The sequence below is a fragment of the Budorcas taxicolor genome, chromosome 2 (assembly GCF_023091745.1).
Source record: "Budorcas taxicolor isolate Tak-1 chromosome 2, Takin1.1, whole genome shotgun sequence".
In the NCBI taxonomy this organism is placed as follows: Eukaryota; Metazoa; Chordata; class Mammalia; order Artiodactyla; family Bovidae; genus Budorcas; species Budorcas taxicolor.
In genome coordinates this window covers 48,526,778-48,540,823 of record NC_068911.1, presented here as the reverse complement: position 1 = coordinate 48,540,823, position 14,046 = coordinate 48,526,778, and the positions used below count along the sequence as shown (strand labels likewise).

Genomic DNA, 14,046 nt, shown 5'->3' with positions numbered 1-14,046 from the left:
TTTAGTGCAAATGTAAATACCCTTGAGAGTATGGAAATTAAACTGAGCTCCAAACATGGAGGAATTCCATGTGTAAATTTACCCCCCGCCCCTCACTGGCTATGGTGTCCTGGCCCAGGCATCGTGGCAACAGCTATGGAAAAGAAATCTGCTCTGAACATTCACAGATGAGCCTTTGTATGAAACAGGCATTCATTCCTCTTGGGTACATATTTAGGACTAGAAAGCCTGGATCACATGGAAGGTGTATGTTTAACTTTTTAAGATACTGTCAAATTGGTTCCAAAACGATTTTCCCACGTTTTATTTCCACCAGCAGGGTATAAACTTCCAGTTTCACCGTATCATTGCAAATACCTGGTATGAAGTCAGTCTTTTATAATTTTAGCTATTCTGGTGGGTGTGTAGTGGTTTCATTGAGGTTTTAATCTTCATTTCCCTAATACTAGTGATGCTGAATGTTTTTTCATGTGCTTGCTTGCTATCTGTTTATCTTCTTTGGTGAAGTATCTATTCAAATATTTTGTCCATTTTTTTTAAATTGAGCTGTTTGTATTCATATTAAGTTCTAAGAATTATTTACGGATTCCAGACACAAATCCTTTGTCAAATATGTTTTGCAAATATTTTATTCCCACTTGTGGCTTACTTTTCATTTTTGTAATTGCTTTTAGCTTAAAAAAAAAACAAAAAAAAAAAAACAAAAAAAAACCTTTTAGGGACTTCCCTGATGTTCCAGTGGCTAAAATTCCTTGCTCTCAGTGCAGGGAGCCCAGGTTCAACCCCAGGTCAGCGAACTAGATCCCACATGCCACAATGAAGACCTAATGCAGCCAGATAAATAAATAAATATTTTTTAAAACTGATAATTAAAAAATAACTGTAGACTTTACAGGAAGTTGCAAAAATGGAACCAAGAGTCCCATTTACCCTTCCTCCACCTTCTGCATTATATATGTGGTGTATGTGTGTGTTTGTATGTAATTCTCTGGAGTTTAATCTAGGTCATTTACAGGATTGTATAACCACAACCACACCAAGATTATGAAAAAATGTCCTTGTCTTATCTTTAAGTCTTGTTCTTATTTCCAGCTCTCATTTTCAACCTGCCCAATCCTTCAGCAACCATTAATCTGTTCTTCATTTCTGTAGTTATTTTCAAAATGTTATACAATGTCCTATAGAAAGTGGAATCACATGTACATAAACTTTTGATATCAACTCTTTTCTACTAAGCATAATTCCCTTGAGATCCATGTAAGTTTTTGTGTACTTTTTGTTTTTTGTTGTTAAATCACTAAGTCGTGTCCAACTGTTTTGAGACCGCATGGACTGTAACCTGCCAGAGTCCTCTGTCCATGGGATTTCTCAGGCAAGAAAACTGGAGTGGGTTGCCATTTTCTTCTCCAGAGGATCTTCCTGACCCAGGGATCTTATCCGTGTCTCCTGCCCTGTAGGTGGATTCTTTACCGCTGAGCCATAGGAAAAGCCTAGTATTAATAGTTTGCTATATTTTTTAATAGCTGAATAGTATCCCATTGTATGGATGCACCAGAAATTTTTTTTTTAACCACTCACCAATGGAAGGGAATTTTGGCTGTTTTCAGGTTTGGGCTTTTATGAATAAAGCTGGGTGATCATTTACATATAGGTTTCTGTGTGAACACATTGTCATTTATTTGGGATAAATGTCCAAGATACAATTGCTAGATAGTTTTGTAAATACTGTTTAGGCCTATTAAAAATATCATACTATTTTCAAGACTGGCTGTACCATTTCATGTTCCCATCAGAAATGTATAACAGATCCAGAGTCTTTGCTTCCTCAGTAGTTTTTGGTGTAGTCACTATTTTTACATTTAGTCATTCTAACAAACGTATAGTGATATTTCACTGTGGTCTTAATTTGCATTTCCACAGTGGTTAATATGTCAAACATCTTTCTGCATGATTTTCAATTTGTATCTCCCCTGTTCACATTATCTGTCCATTTCCTAACTGTTGTTGTTGTTCTCTGTTTTTTTTACTGTTGAATTTTTAATTAGTTATATATTCTAAACACAAGTCCTTTGTAGGATAATTGGTTTGCAAATGTTTTTCTCAGATTGTAGTTTGTCTTTTCATCCCCTTAACAGCTTCTTTTATGGAACAAAGTTTTAATTTTGATGAAGTTCAATTTATCCAGGTCTTCTTTGTCTAGGAGCTCTTTGCTTAGCTCAAGGTCCTAAAGATTTTCCTATGTTTCTTCCTAAATTTTTGAAATAGTTTAACATTTAATGTTTAAACACATATCCATTTAGAATTAAATCATTTGTAAGATGTGAGACAATTATTTAAAAGATGCTTGCTCCTTGGAAAAAAAGCTATGACAAACCTAGACAGCATATTAAAAAGCAGAGACATTACTTTGGCGACAAAAGTCCATCTAGTCAAAGTTATGGTGTTTCCAGTAGTCATGTGTGGATGTGAGAGTTAGACCATTAAGAAGGCTGAGCACCAAAGAATTGATGCTTTTGAACTGTGGTGTTGGAGAAAACTCTTGAGAGTCCCTTGGACTGCAAGGAGATCCAACCAGTCAATCCTAAAGGAAATCAATCCTGAATATTCATTGGAAGGACTGTTGCTGAAGCTGAAGCTCCAATACTTTGGCTACCTGATGTGAAGGACTGATCATTAGAAAAGACCCTGATGTTGGGAAAGATCGAAGGCAGGAGGAGAAGGGGACGACAGAGGACGAAGATATGGATGGCATCATCAACTCGATACACATGAGTCTGAGCAATCTCTGGGAGTTGGTGATAGACACGGAAGCCTGGCATGCTGCAAACCATGGGGTCGCCAAGAGTTGGGCACAACTGAGCAACTGAGTAACAACAAGATGTGAGATTTGTGTCGATGTACATGTTTTTGCCAATGGATGTCCAATTGTTCAGCACCATATGCTGAAAGATGTATGCTTCCTCTGCTGAATTGGTTTTGCAGTTTTGTCAAAAGTCACTTGGGAGAATTGCTGGGTCTGCCCCTCTGCCAACACCACTCAGTCTGGATTACTGTAGCTGCACAGGTTCAGCATCAAGTAAGTGGTTCCTCTCTCTGCTGTTTTTTTTCCCAAGTGATTGGGAAAAAACTTTCCATGTAAATTTTTAAATGATCTTCTTTACAGCAACCAAAATAAAATCTTTCTGGCATTTAGGTTAATCCTGTTTGGGGAGAAATATCAGGGAGAACCGACAACTTTACCATGTAAATCTTCTAATTCATGAACGTAAAATATCTCTCTATTTGCTATAAGCCTATTTGACTTCTGTCATCAGTTTTGTGTTCTTCAGCATACAAGTCCTATGTGTGTTTTGTTACATTTATAACATACTGAATTTTTTGAAGAAATTGTAAATGGTTTTCCGTTTTTAACTCTGGTTTTCACCTGTTTGTTTGTTGCTAGTACATAGGAAATGCAATTGATTTATGAATGTTTATCTGGTATTCTGTAACCTTGCTAAACTCATTTATGGTAGGAATTTTATTTTTCGTAGGATTTCTATGTAGATAAACAAGTTGTCTGCAAATTGGGACCCTTTTATTTTTTCATTTCCAATATGTATGCCTTTTATTTTCTTTCTAGCTTTATTTTTCTGGCTAGAACTTCCAGAATTATGTTGCATAAGATTTAAGAGGGCAGATGTCTTATTGTTAAATCTGATGTTAGCTATAAGATTTTTTTGTAGACACTTTTTATCAAGCTGATAAAAAGTATGTTCCCCTTTATTTCTAGTTTTCTGAGAGTGTTTTCCTGTCATGAAGTGGTGTTGAATTGTTTAAAGTTCTTTTTTGTTGCATCAATCAATATGATCAGGTAAGCTTTCTTTTTTAGCCTATTGATCAATTATATTTACTGATTCTCAAACATCGAACCAACCTGGCATCCCTGGAGTAAATCCTACTTGGTTTAGTTCAGTTCAGTCGCTCAGTCCTGTCCAATTCTTTTGACCCCACGGATTGCAGCATGCCATGTTTGCCTGTCCATTATCAACTCCTGCAGCTTGCTCAAACTCATGTCCATCAAGTCTGTGATGCCATCCAACCAAATCATTATCTGTAGTCTCCTTCTCCTGCCTTCAATCTTTCCCAGCATCAGGGTCAGTTCTTCCATGAGTCACTTATTTGCATCAGCTGGCCAGAGTCTTGTAGCTTCAGCTTCATCAGCAGTCCTTCCAATGAATATTCAGGATTGATTTCCTTTAGGATTGACTGGTTTGATCTTGCTGTCCAAGGGACTCTCAAGAGTCTTCTCCAACACCACAGTTCAAAAGCATCAATTCTTCGGTGCTCAGCCTTCCTTATGGTCTAACTCTCACATCCATACATGACTGCTGGAAAAACCATAGCTTTGACTAGATGGACCTTTGTTGGCAAAGTAATGTCTCTGCTTTTAAATATGCTGTCTATGTTGGTCATAACTTTCCTTCCAAGGAGCAAGCATCTTTTAATTTCATGGCTGCACTCACCATCTGCAGTGATTTTGGAGCCCAAGGAAATAAAGTCTGTCACTGTTTCCATTGTTTCCCCATCTGTGTCATGAAGCTATGGGACCGGATGCCATGATTTTAGTTTCTTGAATGTTGTGTTTTAAGCCAGCTTTTTCACTCTTCTCTTTCACCTTCATCAAGAGGCTCTTTAGTTCCTCTTCACTTTCTGCCATAAGGGTGTTATCTGCATATCTGAGGTTATTTTATATTTCTCCTGACAATCTTGATCCTAGCTTGTGCTTCATCCAGCCCAGCATTTCGAGTGATGTACTCTGCATAGAAGTTAAATAAGCAGAGTGACAGTATACAATCTTGACATACTCCTTTCCTAATTTTAAACCAGTCTGTTGTTCCATGTCCAGTTCTAACTGTTGCTTCTTGACCTACATACAAGTTTCTTGGGAGACAGGTAAGGTGGTCTGGTATTCCCATCTCTTTAAGAATTTTCCACAGTTTTTTGTGATCCACAGTCAAAGTCTTTGGTGTAGTCAATAAAGCAGAAGTAGATGTTTTTCTGGAACTCTCTTGCTTTTTCTGTGATCCAACAAATGGCAATTTGATCTCTGGTTTCTCTGCCTTTTCTAAATCCGGGTTGGACATCTGGAAGTTCTCAGTTCATGTACTGTTGATATTGTTCATTTTGATAATATTTTGTTGAAAAGTTTTAGATCTAAATCTGTGAGTGATATTGGTCTATAGTTTTCTTTTTTTTAGTATGGTTTTTGTCTGCTTTTGGTTTTAGGGCCTCATGAAATGAGTTGGAAAGTATTCCTGCCTCTTCTTTTTTCTAGAAGAGAACGTGTAGAATTTGTTCTTTAAATTTTTGACAAACTTCTCCAGGGAATCTATAGAAGCATGAAGATTTCTTTTTTGGGGGAAGCTTTTAATTTATAGATTCAATGTCTTTAATAGATAATAGAATTTATTCAAGTTATCTATTTCATTTTGGGTATGTTTAAGTAGTTTATGACACTCTAGGAATTGGTGCAGTTCATCTACTTTGTTGGACTTAGGTGTGTAGAGTTTTTACAATACTTCCCTTCTATCCTTTTAATGGCTACAGGATCTGTAGCAATATCCCCTCCTTAATCTTGATATTGGTAACTTGCATCTTTTTAGTTTTATCAATTTAACTCAAGGTTTGTCAATTTTATTAATCTTCTGAAGACTTGCTTTTTGCTTCATTGATTTTTCTCCCCATTTTCAATTTCGTCGATTTCTGTTTTTATTCTTTCCTTCTTTCCTCTTGCTTTGGGTTTATTTTGCTCTTCTTTCCCTAGTTTCTTTAGGTAGGAACTAAGGTTATTGATATGAAACTTTCCTCTTCCCTAATGTAAGCATTTAATACTATATATTTCCCTGTTAGCACTGCTTTAGCCACACCTCACCAATTTTTATATGTTGTATTTTATTTTTGTTCAGTTCTATGTTTTTAAATTTCATTCGAGGCTGCTTCATTGACTCAACAATTGTTTAGAAGTCTGTAGTTTAGTTCCCAAGTATTTGGAGATTTTCCTGTTGTCATTGGTTTTTAGTTTAATTCCTTTACGGTAAGGGGGTATATGCTATAGGATTTCAATTCTTTTAAATTTGTTAAGGTTTGCTGTATGATCCAGGATATGGTTAATCTTCGTGACTATACTGTGGACACTTGAAAAAAGAATGTGTACTCTGCTGTTGTTGGCTAGAATGTTCTATAAATGTCAGTTAAATCCTGTTTGATACTGTTGCTCAGTTTGTCCTTGTCTTTACTGATTTCGTCTAGTCATTTTTCTTTTTGCCACACCTCATGGCTTGTGGGATATCAATTCCCCAATCAAGTTGAAGCAGTGAAAGTGCAGAGTCCTAACCACTGGACCACCTGTTTAGTTTTTTTTTTAAAATCAATTGCTAAAAGCAGGATGTTAACGTCTCTAACTATGGTTGTGGATATTCCTGATTCTTTTCCCAACTCCATGTATTTCAAGATTCCGATGTTTGTGCTATGCTGTGCTTAGCTGCTCACTTGTGTCAGACTCTTTGTGACCCCGCCAGGCTGCTCTGTCCATGGGGTTCTCCAGGCAAGAATACTGCAGTGGGTTGTCATGCCCTCCTCCAGGGCATCTTCCCAACCCAGGGACTGAACCCAGGTCTCCTGCATTGCAGGTGGATTCTTTACCGTCTGAGCCACCAGGGAAGCCCTCTGATGTTTGGTGCATACATACTTAGAATCATTATATCTTCCTGGAGAATTGATTCCTTTTAAATTTGTAATATTTCTCTTTGTCTCTATTAAGTTTTTCTGCTAATGTTTGCATGAGGTATCTTTTCTTATCTTTTACCTTTCAACCTACCTACATTGTCATGTTTCAAGTGAGTGTCTTGCAGATAGCATGCAGTTGAATTGTGGTGTTTTTTCTTTTAATTAGAGTATAGCTGGTTTACAATGTTATGTTAGTTTCTGCTGGATAATGAAGTGAATCAGCTATCAGTTCAGTTCAGTCGCTCAGTCGTGTCCTACTCTTTGCGACCCCATGAATTGCAGCACACCAGGCCTCCCTGTCCATCACCATCTCCCGGAGTTCACTCAGACTCACGTCCATCGAGTCCGTGATGCCATCCAGCCATCTCATCCTCTGTCATCCCCTTCTCCTCCTGCCCCCAATCCCTCCCAGCATCAGAGTCTTTTCTAATGGGTCAACTCTTCGCCTGAGGTGGCCAAAGTACTGGAGTTTCAGCTTTAGCATCATTTCTTCCAAAGAAATCCCAAGGCTGATCTCCTTTAGAATGGACTGGGTGGATCTCCTTGCAGTCCAAGGGACTCTCAAGAGTCTTCTTCAACACCACAGTTCAAAAGCATCAATTCTTCGGTGCCATATGTATACATATACCTCTTCTTTCCTGGGCCTCCCTCCGACCCCCGCCCATCCCTGCCCTCTAGGTCATCACAGAGCATTGAGCTGTGAGCTCCCTGCGCTGTACGCCAGTTCCCACTAGATGGCTGTTTTACACATAGCGACCCATATGTGTCAATTCATCCCACACTCCTCACCCTGGTGTCCACATGTATGTTCTCTACATCTGTGTCTCTATTCCTACCTTGGAAATAAGTTCATCTTTTTTTTTTCTTTACTATTTTTTTGTACTATTTTTTTATAATTTTTGTACTGTTTTTCTAGATTACACATTTATGCATTAATATACAGTATTTGTCTTTCTCTTTATGAATTATTTCGCTCTGTATGACAGACTCCAGGTCCATCCACATCTCTACAAATGATCCAATTTTGAATGTTCATTGCAGCACTATTTACAATAGCCAGCACATGGAAATAAACTAAACGTCAAATAGATGAATGAGTTGTGTTTTGTATAATCCACTTTGTCAACCTATTTTAATTGGTCTACTTCAATCATTTATATTTAAAATAATTATCAAAACATTAAGGCTTAAATTTGCCACGTCATTATTTGTTTTATGCTCATTTCTGGGTTTCTCATTACTTTGTTTCTCTTTTCTTGCTTCCCCTGGACTGCTTGGGTATTTTTTTAGAATCTCATCTTGATTTGTTTATATAAATGTGATTTTAAAGCTTACTTGAATAGTCAAGAGACTTCGCTAAGAGGAGGTATTATGTACATATTCAAATAAGAGATATAGGGATCTCAATATTTCTAATATTTCTAATATTTTTCTGTGTCTTGGTCCTCTGTTCCCTTTTTCATACATTTCTCTGGGTTATTTGAACATTTAGGGGGAGCTAAAATATAATTTCATCATAGATTTAAGTCTCCATGTATACTTTTATTTAGTGGTTACTTTAGGTATAACAAGGACTTCCCTGGTAGCTCAGACGGTAAAAGCGTCTGCCTTCAATGCGGGAGACCGGGTTCGATCCCTGGGTCGGGAAGATCCCCTGGAGAAGGAAATGGCACCCCACTCCAGTACTCTTGCCTGGAAAATCCCATGGACGGAGGAGCCTGGTGGGCTGCAGTCCATGGGGTCACAAAGAGTCGGACACGACTGAGTGACTTCACTTCACGTAGGTATAACAATATGTATACACAAATTGCCAGAGGCCACTGGTGCTGATGCTTTTTTTTTTTACTACTGCAATAAAACCGTAGAAAACTTACTTCCACTTGGGTTCTTTTACCTTCTTCATTAAAAAAATATAATTGTCTTAAGTATGCCTTCTCTGAAATGCATCAAAACCACAATGAGGTACCATCTCACGCCAGTCAGAATGGCTGCTATCAAAAAGTCTACAAACAATAAATGCTGGAGAGGGTGCAGAGAAAAGGAAACCCTCTTACACTGTTGGTGGGAATGCAAATTAGAACAGCCATTATGGAGAACAGTGTGGAGAGTTCTTAAAAAACTGGAAATAGAACTGTCATATGACCCAGCAATTCCACTGCTGGGCATACACACTGAGGAAACCAGAATTGAAAGAGACACGTGTACCCCAGTGTTCATCACAGCACTGTTTATAATAGCCAGGACATGGAAGCAACCTAGATGTCCATCAGCAGACGAATGGATAAGAAAGCTGTGGTACATATACACGATGGAATGTTACTCAGCCATTAAAAAGAATGCATTTGAATCCGTTCTAATGAGGTGGATGAAAATAGAGCATATTATACAGAGTGAAGTAAGTCAGAAAGAAAAACACCAATACAGTATACTAACGCATATATATGGAATTTAGACAGATGGTAATGATGACCCTATACGCAAGACAGCAAAAGAGACACAGATGTATAGAACAGTCTTTTGGACTCAGTGGGAGAAGGCAAGGGTGGGATGATTTGAGAGAATAGCATTGAAACATGTATATTATCATATGTGAAACAGATCACCAGTCCAGGTTCAATGCATGAGACAGAGTGCTCAGGGCTGTTGCACTGGGATGACCCTGAGGGATGGGATGTGGGAGGGCGGGTTCAGGATGGGGGACACATGTACACCCATGGCTGATTCATGTCGTATGGCAAAAACAACAACAATATTGTAAAGTAATTAGCCTCCAATTAAAATAAATAAATGAAAAAACAAAACAAAACAAACAAAAAGCATTCCCTCTCTGTATATTGAGCATCATATCAAATCATGTTATAATGTTTACTTCAACCATCAAACACAGCTTTTAAAACTTATAAGGAGAGTGATAAAATTATATTTAACCCCCCCGTTTTTTTCCTTCTCATTTCACTGTCCTGTCACTCTCTCTTGCTCCAAGATCCCTTCTGTTATTGTCTCCTTTCAGTGTAGAGAATGTCTTTAGCCAGTTTTCTGGAGTAGACCCGCTACTGACAAAGTCTCTCAGTGTTTTTCTGCCTAAGAAAGACTTCATTTCTCCTCGTTTCTAAAGGGTTTTGTTTTTTTTTCCCCCATTGGATATCGTTTGGCATTGACAGCTCTTTTCTTTCAGCACTTGAAAATCTTGTGCCATTTACTTTTGGTCTCCTTGGATTCAAATGAGAAATCTGTTGTAATTTGAATAGTTTTTCTATATGTGACACATTATTTCTTTCTAGGTGCTTTCAGAGCTTTTTCCTTTGTCTTTACTCAGAAGCTTGATTATGTCTTGGGGTAGATTTCTTTCAGTCTACCCTGTTTAGGGTTTGTTCAACATCTTGAATATATAAGTTTATGCTTTTCACCAAATTTAGAAGTATTCAGCCATTATTTCTTCAAAAAATTTTTTTCCGTTTCACACTTTCTCCTCCCTTTCTGGGACTTCAGTGACACAGATGTTAGACCTGTTGCTGTTCCACAAGTCTCTGAAGTCTGTTTATATTTTTTTCCCATCTATTTTCTCTTTGTAGGTCAGACTGGATAAGTTCTATTGCTCAGTCTTCAATGTTTTTTCATATCTCTCCTCCAATCTATTATTGAGCCCATACAGTGAGTTTTAATCTTGATTATTTATTTTTTTAAAATTCTTTAATTCTCATTTGGTTCTTTTTGTATCTTCTATTTCTTTACTCAGATTTTCTATTTGTATATGTTTCAAGAATATTCATAATTGCTCACTGCAGCATTTTTTGGATGGCTGCTTCAAGATCCTTGCTGGATGACTCCAACATCTGAGCCATATCAGTGTTGGCATTGTTGGGCCAGTTGTGGTTTCCCTGGTCCTGGTTCCTGGTGTGACAAATGATTTTTTCTTTTTTAATTTACTGTGTCCTGGACATTGTGGATATTACGTTATAAGACTCTGGATCCTGTTTAAATAGTCTTTTCGAGCAGTCATCCTGTTTAAGAGGCATGCTGGTCCTGCCCTATTTTTGTGACTGAGATTTCAATGTCAGTTTCTTTCTGAGTTCTTGCAGTGCTATTCTGGTTTGCTTTGTGTGCTATTCAAAGGTTGCTGTGAAAGCCCGGGTCTCAAACCTTTTGGTGAATTCATTCTGGCCAGTGTCTCATTTGGTAAACAAACTGTCTGCCTAGAATATCCCATACAGGTTAAAGACACCCTTTCTCTGGTTCTCTTCTCTCCAAATTCCTTGCACCATTCTCTAGTTTGGAGGGTGAGGGGTTCTGCCTGCCACTGCTGAGTCAGAAGGCCAAACTTCGTACTCATTTTTCACTGATGCTAACCAAATGGGAGGAAAGCTCTGTGGCCTCAGCTGCTGCTGGGTTTAGGTGGGTACCCGGACCGCAGTGGGGGAAGAAAGTGCCCCCAGGCATTCTGTTGTTGCTGGGCTGCCCTGTAGGCTTTCTGCTACCGCTGGGTGGGGGACTAGAGTCAGAAATTGCCACTTGGTCTCTGCTACAAGGCAATTCAGTCTGGGCCACCTGCTGCTACCGGGGGGAATTCTCTCTATTCATTCTACATTGACCACATGTTGGTGAGGCAGGAAAGTGCCATTTCTGGGTTGTTCTGAGTTGTCTGCTACCATCTGGTAGCCCGTCTGCCTTCTGTCTTTCAGAGTCCTTGCTTTGGAGTAAGTGTCTGTGTTATCCCCAAATTCAAATGTTGAAATCCTAATCTCCAGTATGATAATATCTGAAGGCGGGGCTTTGGGGAAGTGATTAGGTTTAGAGGAGCTCATGATGGTGGGGTGGGATGTGCCCTTAGTAGATCAGGAGGAGATACCAGCGCTCACTCTCACCCTCAGCCTCTCTCTCCACCAACTCTCACCAGACACTGAATCTGCCAGTACCTTGATCTTGGACTTCCCAGCCTCCAGAACTGTGACAAATAAATGTCTGTTGTTTAAGCCACCCCATCCATGATATTTTATTGTAGTAGCCTAAGCTAAGACTGTCCTCTTATGGTTGTTGATTGTATTATGTCCAGGGTTTTAGTTGTACTTAGAGTAAGGAACAGCAGAAGTGATGTCTGCATCATCTTGTTTGGAACCCTGTTGTAGCGTCTTTAAAAGAGCAGAAGTTTCTAAGTTTTAGAAAATCTGATTTATGAATTTTTTTCTGTTATAGTTCATATTCTTTGTGTCATTTTTAAGGCATTTTTGCCAAACTGAAGATCACTGTATTAGTTATCTCTTGCTGCATGATAAATTATCCCCAAACTTAGTAGATTAAAAAAACAAACATTTATTATTTTTATAGGAGTCAGGAATTTGGGAGCAGCTTAACTGGGTAGTTGTGGCTCAGTGTCTCATGAGGCTGCAGTCAGTTGACAGTCATTATTAATAGTTGGGCAGCAGTCATCTTAAGGCTCTGATGAAATGAGTATCTGCTTCAGAGGTCACTCCAGGGATTGATGACAGGCCTTCTGTTCCTCAGCATATGGGCCTCTCCTCATAAGGTGGCAGCTGACTGCCCCCAAAGTGAATAATGAGAGGGGACGGAAGGAGGGAGGGAGTCTGGAAGGAGGAGGGGAGGGAGAGAGAGGAAGGGGTGGGGGCCAGTGGAGAGACAGTGCCAGACCAAGATGGAAGCTGCAGTGTTTCAACAGCGTGATCTTGGAAGTGATGTCCCATCACTTCTGCCAAGCCCCTTTGCCATTTATTAAGTCTGTACCACATTCATGGGCCAGCTCTCACATTCGTGGTGAAGACTGGGGTGGAATGAAGTTCCACATCTAGAAAGAAGGAATATCAGAGACCGTGAACATCCCTTCATCTGTGAACACCTGTGAAGCACCACAGTGGCTGAAGCAGAGGCTGTGCAGGGCGTTCTGGCTGTCAGCACCTTGGGGACCTGTGCGGGGGAACCAGTGTGTGCGAACCAGTGCATGGTTTGTGATTCAAGGCTGTGGCGGAGCCTCTGCAAAGGAGGTGTGAGAGGCTGGCCGCTCCCACTGAAGCACGCCAAATGGTGACGGCAGCAGAAGTCATACATGACAGCGGCGAGCAGGCCTCGATCCAGAAGAAGTCCCCAAAGGCGTTGCACGAGGCCACGATCTCGCTCCCGCTCCCACAGACGAGCCCCTGGCGGATTTTACGGCAGAGCCTAGGGAAGGTGGCATAGCCACAGTCATCCTCCCAGGTCCACTCGCAGGGGTCAGGCTGGGAACCCAGCAAATCCTGATCCCATCTGTTGTCTTGGTGTTGGACTGTGCTTATACACTACAGAAAGAGACCTAAAGAAGTGTTCTCTAAACATGGCCTAATTTCTGACGGGTTTGTTGTCTGTGACCAGCAGTCTAGATGTTCAATAGGGATTTGCCTGTGTTACTTTGAAAATGTAGATGATGCCAAGAAAGCAACAAAGTGTGAAACGGAATGGAGCTCGGTGGACGACACAGGATCACCTGTGATTGCTTTATAACAAAAAGGCCACATACTCCAACACCAGGAGTTCACATGGGGTGACCTCCCTGTGGCAGCTCTGGCAGTTGGGATTACTATGGCAGAGGGGAGGATGGAGGCTCTGATGATCGGGACTATTGTAGCAGAACATCCAGAGGAGGAGGTGGAGGAGGAGGCGGAGAGCCACTCAAGACAGGGATCGGATATGCAGGGGACGGTCACCTCCTCCTTACTGTAGTCGTGGAGGACACAGACCACGTTCCAGATCTCCATCCTACTCACTTAGTCGCCATTAAAGCCAGAGGTTGAAGACTTTCTAAAACTTGCCCTAGAGCTGGGATATTGTTTGTGGACAATATTTTTTATCATCTTCCGTTTAAAAAGTGAATAGTGCTTAGAGAAGTTAGGTGACTTTTACATCTTTTATGATGACTACTTTTTTTTCTTTTAAATCAATTCTTTATTTTAATTGGAGGTTAATTACTTTACAATATTGTGGAGGTTTTTGCCATACAGTGACATGAATTTGATGACTACTTTTGGTGGAGTTGAAATGCTGTTTTCATTTTGCATTTGTGTCGTTTGCTGCTTTGTTCAAAGTTAAGTGTTTTCAGAAAAGTATGTTTTGCATGTATTTTTTTACTGTATAAATTTTGACTGCTGAGAAGTTTTTATTGCATAAAACTTCATTTAAATGGTTTTCTACTGAATCCAGGGTTTCTGAAGATTGAAGCTGGTGTGTAAAATGCTACCAAATGGCAAAAAGCAACAATAAAGTTAGGCTTTTACTTTGCTTTCTAACATATCAGCG

The 14,046-nt window shown here is 39.6% G+C and overlaps 1 pseudogene; it reads left to right on the top strand.

Moving 5' to 3' along the window:
- Positions 1 to 12,823: 12,823 nt before the first annotated feature.
- On the top strand, positions 12,824 to 13,531 carry LOC128060402 (transformer-2 protein homolog beta-like; annotated as a pseudogene).
- The last annotated feature ends 515 nt before the right edge of the window (positions 13,532 to 14,046 follow it).